We start from the raw sequence: 17610 nt of genomic DNA, 5'->3' as shown, positions 1-17610 counted from the left end.
TAATATTCACTTATCAACAAAACATAAAAGCTTTCCTCTCAACATGAAAAACCTTCGCGTGTCCCATATGTGCCTGAATATTTTCCTGGAAAGAGAGAGAAAGTAAATAGAATGATTTCGGGGAAGCTTTGGAAAGTTTATTTTACGCCAGAGTGTAACCCCATTGATTTGTCCGTATCATCATCCTTCGAAAACATTTCCCATCTACGAGCCGCCGTTGCCCTCGACAAATTGATTGCGATAGTGCCGGCGAAGGAGTAAGAGATGAACTGACGTCAGTACCATTCCCATCGATCGCTTTCCACCATTCATCTATCCATTTTCCCACCGTTCAACACAATATTCTCAAATGGAGCAGCAGCAGCTCAGCGTGAAATGTTGATTCTTGTTAAAAGCATCGCTCCTTCAGCACTCACTTGTCCGTAAATTTTAGAGTGCGCAATGGATGTGCCCATGTTCTGTACGCATTTTCAGCATGAAAAACACACGGTAACCACATGCTGAGACATATAGAAAGCAGACTTTTCAGCTTCTTCTGAAATGTCTCCGCGAGATGAGCCTTTCCATCCACGCTAAACCATTTAAATTGAATCTCCTAGAGCGCTCTTTAATTGCTGGATTTTTGGAGCATCACATTTCGTTGGGAATTGGATTGAAAATAAAAAAAAAGGATGTGCTTCACTCCTTCAAATTGCAATTCAATTGTGAGATCTTTTGTGCTAAATGCCACAGTCGAGAGCTCCGGAGCAGGGAGGGGGCTAAAGGAGTTACCAATTTTCATCACAATAGACACATCTTTCACTTTGATAGGGAATGGGTTCTGTGCGAAGCTGGAAAAAAAGAACGTCAATGATCATAAAACTTTATGCTAATGCTCTCAATATTCACATCTCAAATGGCGACGCTCCTCAACCTCAAAATGACTCAATCCTGGCACACAAGATGTGTTGGGTGATGAAACTTTCAAGGATACTGGGAAATATTTCAGGAGAAATTTCAGGGTTTTCCCATAATATGATGAAAGAATCGATGTGATGATAAAACATTTCATAGACTAGAGAGCAATTATGCAAATTTGTTTATTTTCTGTGGGGCCCCAAATTTGAGAGGATTAGGTCAAACGGATTTATCAACAAGCTCACAATTCAAGAGCTGCGATGAAAGGTTGGTGGGATAATAATTTATAAACACGGGAAAGCCTAATATTATTATATCGTTTTATTGCCTATTCAATGGCATAGTAAAGAGAGAAAAAAGTAAGGAAGAAACGGAAGAAATTAATGGAGGAAAGAAGAATTTATTAGATGGGAAGCATGAAGTTAATTATTTGGGAAATTTTTGTCAAAAGATCTCATATCTATGATTTTAAAATTTTCTTAATTCGAAAAGATCAAGAAACAATCAGAACACGCGGAAATAGAGGATCAAAAAATACCAAGGAATAGCTAAAGGAATTTCTATTTTTTCTCTGAAATATGCTGAGAAAAACTGCAAAAAAAATTTCTAAAAATGAAAAGAATGACGTCACAGCTAATTTTAAATCTCTTTTAATGTATAAAGCATAAAAGAACTAAATAATTTCTTTTAAAAAAAAATTGTAGATTTTTCAGTAATTTTTGGAAATTTCCCTAATTCTTAAAATTCTTGTCATGTTCATCTGCATACCATTGAATGCCCCCGCGCTGTAACTGTTGATGGGGATTCCGAACTAAATATTGCTCACATTACCAGCACAATATTGGTTAGCATGCCTGATAGTGGGTATCGCGGGTGCTGTGGAAATTTATCTACTTTTCTCGCCTGCCATTCAAGCTTGCATTGTGCAGAGCTTCGCGCGGGAAGCATCTTGTGGTGCTTTTCCATTCACATTTGCATATCTCTTGCTGCCTTTTCAATCCGCCCGCTCGTGGCTCCTTTTTTGGGCGGGTGGTTTGGGTAACTTGTGTGTAAATTGAGTGCAATTGCGCTGAAGGGGGTTCACCACGAAAGCTACCAAAATTCAATTAATACGAAAGTCACTTCTCTGTGGTAGCGAGTGGCACTTGCCAGAGCTGCAGCGTTTAATGATTCATGCTTTTTCATTTAAATTGTTTCCACGGTTAACTATCAGGGTGAGGGAGTATGTGGCAGAAGTGCTCTCATGGCGTATAATTGTCATCCCGCAGTCATACAGCGAACCCCATCCGGTTGGCAATTAATTGTGTCATTTTATATTCACGATGGCACGCGGGTAATTTAGGGGTGGGCGACAGGATGACGCTGTGAGGTGTGCGATTATTGAATGGAGCAAAACCCAAAATTGTCGCCTCTTGCTCGAGGGGGCAACCTCATTTGGCGAAAAAGCAAAATGGGAATGGAAAGAAGAGACAAAACTATTTATCCAATAGCGAGAGTCACTCACCGCCGAGAGAATGAATAAAGAGGCAACAATGGGGAACGTGTCATGCATTCGAGAGTATCGTTGTACATTGTCAAATATGTTTGAGAATGAAGAATAAGAGGGGGCTAGATCCTCGAAAGATATGAAATTCATCCAACTATAAATGCTACATATAAACTCTTCATCTTCAATGTCTCGCTGTCGCTCAATCTCAGGGCGTATGCTCTCAAATAAACTCACCCTGCACTTTTATTTATCTCTGTAAGACCAGAACCTTGTATACTGCTATATGTGATAGAACTAAATGGACAGAGAAACCTGAATTATTATCCTTCTTGTAGGGATAAATTAAAACTTTTTAAACAATTTTTCTTCTGTAAACTGTAGCATTATTCTTGTAATTTAAATAAGTCCTTAAGTACTCAACACATAATTTTGACATAGAGGATGATAGAGATCTACACTTATGCTAAATTTTCTCAAACAAATAAGTGTGTTAGTTTGTAATAATAATGGTGCTAAAGCTTAAAGTAAACTATATAACCAACAATTGCTATCCCATCACACCCTTTTGCCGGGCGTAAAGCGTGAAGAGATCCAAGACGGAATAAGAAGTTAATTATTATGACTAAAAGTTTTAACTATAAAGTTTTGTGGCTTTGCAGAAATTTCCTTCTCATCCTTCGTAACACAGCGGGAGTTAATTAGTTGCGAGTTGTGGGGTGGAATGGTTTATATATGGGGATTCTTCAACAAAACTATTCACTAGTTATTTTCACCCCCAAAGAGTGTGAGAATTTATCTACTTACTATATATGGGGTATGTTGGAAAATGCGCACGCAGGGAGGTGAAAGGACGGGAGTTGTTGACCATCGTGAGATGGCAACACCCTCATACTTCCGTTCCCGCGCAAATGCATATGGCAAAAAGTCAAGGAATATTAATCACAAACTCCTCGTTGTTTCCCCCAGAATGTAATCCGAGGGATTTAGCGCGGGTGATATGGGTGAGGAGAGTATCTGAGGAAATTATATTCTATCTCGTAATTCATCTCAAATCTCAAGCAAAAGGAGCTTCCAACAAAGCACTGGTGGGTGGCGCAGGAAGAGCTTGGGGGGGTTCTAGCGATAAAATTAAAGGCACATCCATACACACACATACTTTTATGACATTAATCAATCGAATGATTTCTTATCTTGTTTATTTCCATAAATATCTATAAAATGGATATATAAATTGAAATAACAAGGAGTCAGTGGGTGTATGTATATAGAGCTATATGCTTTGGAAATAAGGAACCTCCGATACGATGTCGATGGCAACCACACATGCGGGAGATACGATCGTTTGTGATTTGGCTGGAAGAAGCTGATTTTTCATTTACGACCAAAGTCGTAAATGTTGAAAATGCTGTCGTAAGCAAAATTTTACCACCGGAAAGGGGCTGGAAATACAATCTGGGTGTGAAAATTACACAAGATGTCATTCAATGTTGGGGGATTATAAATACTTTCTGTGTACACACGATACATGTCACAAAACAAGGATACTACCATCCTGCCACATTATTGCTGTCACATGGTAAAAAAAAAGAATCAGATTTTTAAGAGAGTCTCACAAAATAAACCCTCTACCCGTTCATATTTAAATTTTACAGGCAAATTTTCCTTCTCTGTGAAATATTTTCGTATGCAAATTTTCTTTAATCTTCAATAAATTAACTTTATATCCCACTCATCACATTGTGAGATTTCTATCATGCATAAAAGCATTGTAAATCAATTAAAGCATGAGATAAATTAAATTGAAATATTTTATGCATCACATTCTTCTTGTTAAATGTCAAATAATATTCAACCCAAAAGCCCCAAATGTAACATTGTTGCACGTACATCTCGGTGATAAATCTCCTTTAAAAATAATTTCTCAATTCAGATTTGAATCTCTTTTCAATTTATGAAGACTTTGCATTCAATTTTCTTCTTTATGAAAATCTCTTAACCCATCTTATCTGCTATATATTTACGCAGTGACTCGAAAAGACATCCCCAAAAAAAAAAAGCTTCTTCGTAAAAAAAAAGCTTCCCTACGTTGTGTTGGGAAAATTCCTCGAGGTCAATAGTTCAATGAATACCATTCACTTCCCGGTGTGGTGTGTAGAAGAGGAAAAAGACCATCCGTTAATCAATTTGCAAAATTCAATTCTTCGGTAGTGTCAAGGAGCTTTCTCCCCCTCCTTATTCAATGGGTGGGTGGGTGTATGTGTGTGAAAATCCTTCAGTACATCCATTCACAGGACAAAAAAGGCACGGGGTGACAAAGAAAAGTTCTAGCGTCACGAAGAAATTGCTGTGAACGTCACACGTCAGGGCGGAAGATTACATTATTTTGTGTTGTGGCAGTCGCTGGGCATAAGAAAGCCCAAGTATGGATGTGAAGGAGGACAAACACTTTGGGGAAAAAAGAGTGTTTGTCGTCTCGAAGTTTGAAGCACTGACAAAGAGACATTCCGAAGCTTAATGCAAGAAGTGGGTACTCCAAGAGGAGGCACAAAAAATGTGTTATCTATCGCCTACAGCGGAAAAAGTTCTTCACATACACACAAGTTGTCTATATACCCGGAACACTTGAGATTGGGGTAGGCATTTAGTTATGGGGGTGAATGTGGCAGAGGATCAAGGCGGAATGATGTGTGAAATGCCACACATTAAAGCCACAAATATATTGTGTGCAATTTTTTCTTATTGTTGCCAATCCCCAACTTCCTGCTCTCGTCATTCACTACAAATATCTCATTCTTTGTATATCCGAGATATTTCCTTTTCCCCCAAAAGGCACCACCCACATATACACTGCATTGGGTGTCAGGAGACATGAGATTTTCGTCTGAGGCGCTTTTTATCACTCGCCTCGGTTTAGGAGGGGTTTTCACTTCCACGCAGCGACTTCTGAATACCAAAGACGTGATGGGCATAACATTACAACTTTTGCGTTTAGGTGGCTACGGTGGCTAATTGTATACACAGCTCAATGGCTAGGAAATATGGCTAAAGTATCTTATTAAATTAGCCATCATTGAGACCATTGAGGGCATAGCCTATTCCTGCATTACGTAATACACTCCAATTTTCCCTTCGTGCCTCTTAAGGATATTCTTTGAGGAAAATAATAATACTTCTTATGACTTGAACCTGTACAAATTACTAAAATACTTGGTGTTGGCCACGAAGTGGAACACCAACTAATAAGTAAATAAAGTAAATAAAACCTTCAATTGCCGTCTACGGTACAGCAAAAAACGTTATACAATAAAATATGAAGCAAAAGTCTTTAAAATTAGAACTTTTTTTTTCTTTTTGATCCTTTTGATAAAAAAGTCACATGTCTTGAAACGAATGGATGTCTCTGCTCTTTACCAAATCCATGGGGGAAGAAAATTGCTTGGGGAATGCCATGTAATTGAATGTGTGAGCCTAACACAATATAAAAGAGAATAAGGTACCCCGATACTTTGTGTATACTATTCTTTTATACTAATGGAAATTTTATTGGACTTACACGCACAACATTCTTCCACTTAAATGGTCCTCCATCAGGATTTTTCCGCACAGTTACCGTTTTTACGATAAGAACACTTTGTCTGGGCAACCGGGTGTCATGAGAATTTTCTGACCAGAATTTTGCTGTTTTTGCGTGCGATTTTGCCGGCCCACCCAGAGGGACGCGCCCCCACGATACTCTCCAACTTTGGGGATGATGGCTATAAACATTTTCCTCTTGCCCGAGCACAATAATACAAAACAAAATACAAAAGTGAACAATGAAAGTGACAAATTTTATTCTCAAATAATTCACACGTACTCCCATTAAATTTGGTTGTGTGCCAAAAAGAAAGAGTTTCAGGTTCCTTTTGTGAGAGTATTGCTGAATTTTATATATTTATCTCCTTTTTGACGATAATTAAATCGGATGCTCTGTGTTGCGTAGCGCTTCCTCTTTTTATTGCTGCACAACGAAAGGATACAAAGGGATGTTGTAGGCGAAGAAAAAAAGCCACGAGGAATTTATTTCTTGTGTGCTCAATGCTAAAATGGGGAAAAATGTTCATTGACTTCTTCCATCTCCTGCTGAAGGACGGGTTTTTTTTCTGTGAAACATCCACTTCCGCAATTTTAAAGGAAATTTTCTTTATGAAAATAATATTGGTTAAGCCTAAAATATTTCTTGTGAAAGAGATTTCCGTATTTTCCTTCTTTATTGGTTTATTTTTGTATTTTTTTTTTAATTTTCTTATGTAATAAATATTACTTTGTGGAAAAGCTTTCAGGATATTTAATCTGTTTAATCATTTTAAATAGGGTGAGTTTGTTGAATAGAAGCTGTTCTCTAAAAATGAAATCTCAATGGGATTTATTTATTGCGTTTTATTACATTGTCCATGATAATCAATGCATAATCAAAACTTAACATATAGCTGGTACTTTAATAAAGTGAGAGCTGTCGCAGCTTTTAAGCACAAAATGAATAAATCTGACTGGTATTTTCATTCAAATTAAATTACACATAGAAGAAATATAATATATTCCGCTCAATATTAGAAAAGTCGCTGGGTGATGGAAATAAAAATTTTATGTTATGCTTAAATTGAGAGTTTGTTCCGCACAAAAAGCGCTGTAACCTCATCGAGTGCATGGCAATGTGAAGGAGGGACGTTAGCTTCTTTTCTTATTCTCCTTGGCAATTGTACGGTGTGGTGGTCTTTATGATGCGTGTGCAAAAGTATAGAGAGTATATTATGTGGCAAAAAAGGAGGAAAAAGATGGGGAACTTTTGCAAGAGTATATCACATTAATCGCGTGGCAGAAAGCTCTAAAATCATCGTCATTCGCTGTCATGGAGAGAGATGGATTCACGGAACGAGAAATGAGGCCGCGCGTAGCCCAGGAGATGAAGTGTCTGCAGATTAAGGCTGAAAGCTCTCTCATTCATCAAAATTGAAAGCTCGCTGTGGGTGCAAAAAAAACACAGAAATTTTCATGCACATCCCCGCGGATTTATTTATTATTCATCCCCTCCCATTATTCATAGGCAATGGAAGGGAAATTAATTACTCTCCTTGGCTATAAGCTGAGGAATTTTTCAATTGTCAATTTTCTTCAAGTGCCAGAAAGTTTTGGACAACTCTCCGGGATATTTGTTGTGTGTGTACAATCCGTCGTGAAATATTGCAGTCATACTTTGGATGAGGACATTCTTGTCGCAAAACTTCTCCATAGCAATTTATTATTCTTATCCCTTCTCCAACCGTGTTTAGTTTGCTTGCCATACCATTTCAAGCTCACACCATTCCCTCACCAAAAATTCATTGACTCGTACAAGACTTTACTGCAGAGTGTTAAATTGGAATTAATTTCTTTTAATTCATTCACTTCATCTCAAACTCACTTAGTTCGTCTTGTACTCATACAAAGTTGAAAATTAATCGTAAACTTTGAGTCTACTAAAGAAAATTCCGAAAGAATGGCATTAAATGAGGGGCATGTAACTTCCATGTATAATTTTTTTTAAGGTTTACTTGGCTTAGCGAACTTTAGGCGAATTTCGTACAATAAATATAAAGTTCGAGACATGAGACACAAAAATCTAGCATAAGGTTGCCTTTTATGAGCTTTCAAGTACTTTAAAATATTCCCTAAATCATAGAGAATCCTATAGAAATTTCAAACGTTCAAAAAGAAATCAGTTACACACCCCTTAACATTGTACTACTTGGTATAGGTTGAACATGAGGAGGGAGCATTGGGACAAAAAGGAGTCTGCCAGTAAGAATTTGGATTTGAATGCTAAAGTTGTAAAAAAGAAATGAGAAAGGATAAGTTGGTGATAATTTCTCCGACAAAAAAAGGACTGGGGGGTATATACAACATGAAACCAGGGGGATAGAGAAGTTTCTTATCCACAGCAAAATCATTTTATGGCTGATTGAATATTCTTGGGTGGCAACTGCTGTAAAAAAAAAGAGTCCCCGCATCCCCAGTACGAAGCACTTTGCAGTGCAAATAGTTGAGGAATTTATTCTTTATTGCCTGATTTGCACATTATTTTGTGACATTGTTTTGCATACCAGCACTTTGTGCTCGTGGAATAGTATAAAGTGTAACTACATACAATTTCTTTTTCACCCTCCCCGCACAACCCTGGGAATTGTTGCATTTGTATGTAGCAATATTCACAGACTTCATGGTTATTATCGTTGTCCCCCTTTTTCGCTGAAAAGAAAGATGCACACACATTTCCACTCTCTGTGCTATAGCTATGTTGCACATACATAGCTTATAGTTTGAGTATTTCCAACTTGTATACACATATTTTATATCCACTGTGCTGGAGAATGCGAAAAGGACATTGTCCCGTACAGTGTGCTATGTACATGGGGGAAAGCTGCAAAGTGGCTTGAGGAGATATTGCACAATTTTCTCTTCGGCACTATCACGGAGAGTTACGTCAAGATCAAAATGACTCGCTCGCTTTTGCTGTATGAATCAGCAAATGTCGTACAATGCCACCTTTTTCTCGCACATAGCAGATGGGGCAAGTTTTCAATTTTCTCTCACACAGTGCAACTTTTAGGAAGCCAAAATGAGCATCCTTCCACTCATTTCGTATATGAATTCCATTGACATGTCCTCCATTATCCTTCTCAATGCCAACTTAATGCATTACCCCTAATTAATGCTCATAGTATAAGACTCTTTTAAAGTCACTTTGAGTTGTTGAAAGTTTACGGTGATTTTACATTCACCCTTGCACTTGGTGAGAACATTTAGTTTTCTATCCACCAGAACAACGCAGAATGCACTTGGTTGGTGGAAAAGTTGGGAGCTTTTGGAAGTTTTTCTTGCAGCAGATAAGCTCGAATTCTTCGTCGCCTTAGTGTTACTTTTCAAACTCTATATGATAAAATAGTGAGGAAAACCTTTTTATTATAACTCTGAACCTGAGACGAAGAAGAAAGAAAATGCAAAAGAACAGATCAAGACAGGAACTGAAAAAAAAGGATAAAATAGCAAAATAAGGAAAGCAAGAACTTTCAATACAACCCCACACGCGATATCCTTACATATGTATAGGAGTCAATGGAGAAAATATTGATGGGGTTTTCTGTATTAGAATGTGCAACTGTGCCATTCTTTGCCATAGCTCTCTCATAGTGAGGTCTTGTGTGAGACAACGTTTGCATTGCCATTTTCCCGGCAACAACCCCACTATACGTGGGTGAATATAGAATGCAACCCCAGCGGTACATGGTGCAGCTTTGCGCTGTGTTGCCTTATGTACCCAGAAGAGAAATTTGATGCAATAAAGTTTTATCGAGCAATCTGCTACCCATTAATTAGTTAGAGATTCCATCGTCACGGAATATACAACACACTATCGCACATGCATCGCTTTCGTTGAGAAAACTTGCCCCATGATGACACTGCAAAGGGCATGAGGGGGTGATTTTTGTGCTTCACCCACGCCTTTGCACAGACCAATTAATTAATAAACAATGCACTGTGTGTCCCTTTAGATGGGGATGCAAATAAATTGACAAGTTCATTTTCTTCGGAGACTCTCACACTACTTTATCTGCTGTGTCGCTCTCTCCTCTTATCTCACTACGGGAATCACGTTGATTTATTGTACAAATAGAGAAAAGTTTCACAGAGAAACTCACCCCCCAAATGGCAACCAAAAAAGCCACCCCGATAGTGTGTTCATTCACCCCACTATGAGACTCTCGAATTATACGGACATTGCCGCGTATCACTGTTTTCTAGTCCAGGAGCACCCGGGGGTTTCACTTGCGTGAACAGCACGAGGATGAGGGAATGAAATTTAAGTGGAGCAAAACCTTCTGAGAAAAATCATATTCCACCTCCTCATATCTTGAAAGATTTTTCTATGCTCCGCAGAACGTGTATGGAAAATATTATGTGATTTTCACTGTCGCATGGAAGTTGTGTGCCGCTTGACATTCACGCGGGTGGAAACAACAAAAGGAACACGGAAGTGAATAATAAAATTCAATTATAAAGTTTCGATTTAATACTTTCACGTATATCCTCGGCATCATCCCTTTTTGCTCACAGCCATCCGCATCGGGAAGCATTCTTCCAAAGTATGGGAGAAAGTTTTCCATTTTGCACAAAGACTGTGACTCTGCAGGAATTTTTCGGGGGGTGGGAAAAATAACTTTAAACACAAGAACTTCCTCCGCACAGAGATTATTTAAGCAAAACATTTGGCCATATAGAAAAGCGATAGTTTTCCCATTTCACAGCGCCATTCTATGCTGTTATTGCAACAATAAAAATTGAGTAAATATTTGCGGTTCAATGGAGACGCCTGGTGATTTGTGGATATTTGCGGAAATTTCAGATAATTTACAAAGATTCGAATAGGGGATTATGAAGTGGAAGTGTTTGGACAAAAAAGTCTCTTAAAATGCTTATTTTATCTACTCTCACTGTGAAAACTTTTTATCGCAAATCTACTTTAACACCCACCCCCAGGCATGGATACCGGGAATTATATACCGCAGAGAAAGTGAGAAAGGAAATAAAAGAGATATTTCTCATAGAAATGGCATTAAAACCAAAATCCTTCTCTTTTCCCAAATTCATGTGCTTCAGCGTCTGTTCAGCAGTCACATTCGCACAGGGATCGTCTTTCACGGAGACTGAATCGTGCCGGAAATTGTGGTGCAGCATTGGAATGAAAGTACGGAAAGTTCAATTTATAGTTTTATCTAAAAGCTGCAAAATGCTTTATATAAAATACTTAAGAATTTATTTAATTTTTCAAAAAAGCAAAGGGTTTTTTTTCTTTTCATCCTTTCCCTTTAAAAAGAAACCTATTTCTCTAAATAAACTTCTCATAAAGCACAAAATCTCAATTGAAAGCTCTCGTAAAGTTCTGGATACTTTTCTTTATATATGAGGTTTCCTTCTCGATCCAATCGGATATACCACAGGATTTCCTTTCCAATCAATGATTTAATATTTCCGGCACATCCCTGCCTTTAAGTTTGAGTGATATAATCATTAGATTGATATCAAGTTCATTCGGGTGTACCATTTATGGTTCAACAAAGAAAACAAACGCATCTTAGCTAATTGTGGGCACTCATTAAACTTTTGTGTAAAGTTCAACAGCCTCCAAATTACACATAATCAATCATGTCGCTTTTGTCCATATCTTCTGTGACAACAGAAGCAAAATAAGAAGTATAAGATGGTGCTGGAGGATCAAGTGCTATATAGTTTGGCCCCTTGTGTACAAATACACCCTTAATGATGGCTTGGTTGGGGTGAGGTTGGGGTAGGTAGTTATGCCGGCGAGGAAACCCTTTTAGGAGAGAAATGCGATACACCCAGACCTTTCATACGGCACACTCTGTTGGGCCATTATTGAGTTTTTGGATAATTTATCTGATTCATCACTTCTTTCGCATTCATGTCTAAATTCCTCGGCATTTCCAACATACCCTCCGGCAACCTACGCACAGTACGACTCTATTGATAGCACGTCTTCATCTCTATTTGGGACTCTACGGTGGTTCTCATGTTCCTCTCCCTCCAAAAGAGTGGATTAGAATAATTTCCGCTTCTTCATGGGTGCTCACTGAATGTTACCACCCCCATCCCCATTGATTCGCATATCTCACCGATATGTCTTCCAAATGACACGATGATCCCATCCTGTTGCGACAGCCGCGTGTGGAGATTGGGGTGTGTCGGTGAGATGGGAATATATAAAAAAAATCCAGAGGCATTCGTGAGGATGGAACTTGAAATATTTTTCTGACACTTTTCCGCTCAACAACACTTATCGTGGCTTATTGGAAAATGATAACCAAAGCACAAATGTCCATCGGAATGGAATAGGGTAGGGTGAGAAAGTCTGCTGATGGGAAAATTGGAAATACAGACTCAATAATCACTCCGGACGGGGTTGACGGTATGTGGGTGGGCAAAAAAAATGTAGAGCAAAGAGATACTGAAAAGCATTTCGAAGGCAATTCACAGAGTCGTTATGGCGAGAGCATATTTTTGTGCTTTCCCAGTGCAAGAGAAAAATTGTATACATTGCAATAGAGCAAGCTAAATATCTGGGATTTGCTTTTTATCAACATTTGTTCTTCCATTTGTTCATTTTATTGGTATGGCAGCAAAATGCTAAGTGCTAAAAAGATATCGATTAGGACTCAAACACTATATGTACGTATATATAAAGTTTACAAATACATCCTATATAATACGAAAAAGCAGTGTAGGAGAAAGTCAATTTGTTGCAAGTGAGAAAGGATCTGTAGGTAGAGAAATAATTGAATCATTTCAATGAATTTCCCAGAAAACTCTTTAATTACTTTTCTTTTGTGAATAAAGTCTTAGAAGTTTTTCTTCTCAATTTTAACTCAAGTAAAAAAAACTTTAATATTAACCTGCTGGCCGCCAAGACCTTGGAGCTTCCTTAGAGCGCCAAGGTGGGGTCGTTGAACGACCCCAAGAAGGAAGTCGATTTTCTCATAAACTATAAAACCGGGAACTGTCGGGTCACTACCTTTAGACTCCTTATATAGTCCTCTTGCCCCTTGCATCACAAATTCGCCACCCGGAAACACGCAGAAGAAGATATTAGGGAAAAACATTTTTCACTCATTTTTCACACTTTCTTCGTGAGAAATTTGCCACGAAGTTGACCGCAACTGCTATTTTTTTTCACTACTTCCCCACATTCCCCTCACTTCCCGCACCGTGATAAATGGCAATATTTCTCGAATATTCTTTATTGTTTTGCACATTTATATGCTTCTGACTATGTTTTATGCGATTTATGCTACTTATTCGCGATAATTCTGACACTGAGATGGTAAAGTGAGAAAGTAAATACAACCCTTCAACCCCCTTCAACCATATGATTTATGATGTGACTAACTTCATTCTGAGAAATTTTCCGCAGCATGGCCGTTACACCAATTTTTGAATTCCCTTCTTCTACATTTTCCTTAATAACTTTTCTTGTGGTGGACGGATTGCGCTGACATTTTTACACAACCTCCTCAGATAACCAAAGAACTTATTTCCAAAAGATGGGAATGGTATCTTTTATATTTATTAAGTTATAGCACGAAATATAGGGCTGGGGTCGTTCAACGACCCCGCTTGGCGGCCTAGAGGTTAAATTAAGAAATATCCCGAATTATTTTTAAAAGAATTGTAATACTGGAAGGGCCTTATTCGTTTCTGTACGCGTGAAGAGAATTTAAGGAAAACAATTAGGATACGCGGATACGCCTAATCTCGCAGAGGATCAAAAAGGATAAGAATAAGAAATTGCCAAAGAGACCTCTAGTTTGCTAGAAAATGTAAAAAATGACGTCACTTTTGTGATTTTTGTATTACTTTAATTCTACAACAAAAATGTTGCAGAGCAGAAAATTCCATCATCACTCATGATTTTTAAATCAATCAATTGAATCAAACTCACAGAAAGTAAAGAAAAAAATCCAGTAGTGGATTACTTTAAAAATCCTCATCCTTCTTTATTGTTTGCTCTTCCAGAAGTCGAAAGCAATCATCACGGTCTTTTTCCCATTATAGGCCATCTTCCAAAGCTCATGGCAGAGTGGACAAGATGATTGAAAACAAAATGTAGAAATTGAGTTATTTCCTCAACTGTGTGATAAAGTGGATGGTGGTGTGTCCTCCCCTAGGGAGGAATCTGAAATGAATATTTGGACAGGGATTCTTTTCTCATTTCACAGTGTATTTTCCACACATCCTTGAATTACTGGGATAAATTCCAGAAAGCCCCAAAAGTGGAAGAAGAAAAAAAGGTCCAGATACATAAAATTCCAATGAACCTTCGGCACATTAATGGTGGTGTCTACAGTGGGTGGAGCAATTGGTATAAAATTAAGTGTGTCTCCGCATTATTCTTCCCCCTCCCGCAATATATTTCCCCACAAAGATGTATGTACATACCAGAGACTTATTATGTGTGACTGAACTCAGGGCACATACTGTCGTAATGTGGATTCACTACACCCCAGCTATTGTAATCTGTGTGTATGGAACGAGAAAACTTTATGTCTGCACATCGATATCAGTTTTCGAAAGCATACAAAGTTGTAAATCACTTTGGGGATCACCCCAGCTTCCTCCATTGCATTTTCTTCTCGTTCATACCAATTCACTCCCCGCCAAATGTTCGATGACACGTTAATAATGCGGAATAATAATAAATTTATAATGGGAAAGAGAATTTTTATTGTTCCACTGACATGATTTTCATTCACACCCAGACAGGGGTGATGGGCCAGAATGAAATAAAAAACGCATGGTATGAGGATGCTGCGAAGTTGTGAACAATGTGTGTGTGTGGTGAAAATTGCAAACAACCCAAAACCACCCCCTCGTGCGAGGAACAAAGCTCTTTCGTGAACTTTTTCGCGGCACGGTGGAAAAGAATATGACAAAATGAATTATTGGCACTCTCCATTGTTCCACTTATTTGCTCTCTGTTGAGTATTTTCAAGTCACTGACAGAGCTTTTCGACGGTGGAATTTGCGAGGAGACAAACAAACCCCCACCACACACCCAAGACTATGCTGTCACACAAAAATTGAATCGATAATATTCTAATATCCGGAAGTGAATTATGCTGATGCTGGGGACACATTGAGGAAAATTATTCCAAAACAAATAACATTTCGCATAAGATTTTCCTTTCAACGAAGTGGAAGATCTATCGAGGTTAGAGGTGTGGGGTTACTCTGGCCACAGCAGATAAAGGCCTAAAGCCTCTTTTGCCAGGAAGAAGAAAATAATATTCAGTAGTGCAGTCTATATAAATGCTTGCTGGAAGTCTGAATAAATGGCGCCAAAGGATTTAAATTGATAAGAATGTTGGGAAGCATAATTCACGACCCAACTGTGACCTTTCTTCGCAAAACCCGTGTAAGCCCATAAAATCCCAAATTACATGAAAATGACCCTCCTGATTTATGAAACCTTGTTTTGGCAAACATTTTGCACTATATACAATTTAATTCTGGAAAACACTATTAAGGGAATTTGGATCTCAATCAATTTATGCCGTGTTTAAAAATATCAGTGAAGGTCTACTGTTTTATTTAAATTAGAGTTAAAGCTTTTATTTAAATAAAAAAAATTAAATTTATATTTAGGGCTAAAAGACAATTTTTATTCAAGTTCAATTCATCGTTACCCAAATGCGTGAGAGAGGTGAGAGCTTTCGGAGCTTTTATTTAATTTACTACATAAAAGTATAGGTATTCATTGAATTTCATTATTTCTTGTCCTTGGCATTAGTCCTACCCTCATCGGTCTATCTATTTCCCATCGCTCTCGGCCACTTCAGCTGTCATCTCTTATATCACGTTGGCTTTTTTAGGGAGGGATGAAAGACCTCCATATATGTAGTGTATATTCCATTCATGTGTAGTACTTGTTCTTATTGGCGAGAAAAGAAAATGTAATCCATCTGCGATGATTTGACGATGGTTTGGGCGAAGGTGGGGGCGTGTGTGTGATAGAAAATTCAGAACAACAGCGTCATAGTTGATTCAAGAGGATGGCAGAAGGAGGAAAAGTGTTACGAAAACAAAAGCAATGCTCACAGCAATTTTCTTATATTCTCCCAACTCAGCTTGCACCCCCCACCAGTTCAATCTCACACATATATTTCCTCGGAAACACCATGTCCAAGGATTTATTGCAGACTGGAGAGGGGGAGGATTTTAAAAATAAAAGTAACAAATATGTCGCCACCACATTCCCTCAAAGTATTTTCTGGTGCTTTTGAAAGTGCCATTTGATGGGAAAAAGTCAGGAGACATGCGGAATGTTTCTTGGGAATGGCACAATTAACATTATATGCTCTATTTAGTTGAGGATTTTTCAATTAAAAATGTACAACACATATCTTGTGTGCAATTTTCCCCTCATTGAAACTCCCGCTGTCGCTGTGACTAGTTCACGATGCTATGGCATAGAGAGGAGCTTTAAGCATATTTATATATCCGCAAATCCCAACTTCACTACCATGTAAAAGTTTTATGAGTTTGACCCAATTTTTATTGCGTTATAAGAATTTCTCTAGTTTGAGGCAAAGCTGGGGGTGTGGGGAGAAATAACAGAGAGACGGTCATATGTTAAGGACGGCCTCTGTGGTATAGCGTTCTATTTATGGATAGATGAAAGAAATGGGAGGATATTTCATCCCTCAAGAACTTCCACTTTTTTTTCTTCATCGCATTTTTCCTTCCTGTCTCTCCCGCAAGCACCATCGCAAGCTCAATTCCTAGAAACAATCAATTCGATACTCTAGAAGTTAACGAAGAAAACTGCAAATGAATACGGAGGCAACCGTGTTTGCCTTTCATCCCCACGGGGGTTGCTCATGCTCATAGTATCTCACTTCGGTTTATGTTTAAACCACAAAGTGGTTTTCATGGTGTTTACTGTTCTTATCAACATTTACCCATCGTAGGGCACTTGGTGGAATGTAGAAAAATGAACGGTCGATAATTAAGCAACAGACCGTTGTGAAAATAGCTGAATTTATGCAGAAACGACCAATCAACAGGGTATGTGCTACCATAAAACTTTACCCCGTGCGCTTTCTGCCACACATACAACTGCAAATCAGGATTAAATTCAATGAGTTGGTCATATTAAAGCTCAAAGCTTTAATGGATTCCGAGGAAAAAGAATTATCGGAGAGGAAAATAGTTTTGCAACTCACGGCATTACTTGGCAATATTTTTAATACAGCCTTCATGAAACTGAATATTTTTGGCAGAAGACAGCTTTTAAAGAGATTACTTAATCAAAGCAAAATCAATGAGTTTGCTTTTTGCACTCAGACTCGTGGCTGAGATTTTTCTAATGGAAAATCTTTATAAAGAGAATTTTCAATGTAGATTCTTTATTCTGACCTTATTTTCAAAATAAACTTATTGAATTTATATCAAATTGTAAGACACAATTTCCCACAAAAAATACATTGATAAATTCCTAGGAATCTCATTGAAAATTCAGCACTACATTTCTTCCTAAAAAGTGGTGAAAATGAAATAAAAATCCCTTGTGAATCTCTTCCAAAGGGATCACGTGAATTTCCTACAAGCTGTCGTAGAGCATCTGTCTTTGGGAT

General features: G+C 38.1%; 1 protein-coding gene across 2 annotated transcripts in view; it reads left to right on the top strand.

Annotated features, from left to right (window-relative positions):
• The window catches only part of LOC129791083 (lutropin-choriogonadotropic hormone receptor), a 53214-nt gene that overhangs the window by 17945 nt on the left and 17659 nt on the right, over positions 1-17610 (top strand). The window lies entirely within an intron of this gene.

The sequence above is a fragment of the Lutzomyia longipalpis genome, chromosome 2 (assembly GCF_024334085.1).
Source record: "Lutzomyia longipalpis isolate SR_M1_2022 chromosome 2, ASM2433408v1".
In the NCBI taxonomy this organism is placed as follows: Eukaryota; Metazoa; Arthropoda; class Insecta; order Diptera; family Psychodidae; genus Lutzomyia; species Lutzomyia longipalpis.
The sequence above is the reverse complement of the archived record's forward strand: the minus strand, read 5'-3'. Positions and strand labels throughout refer to the sequence as shown.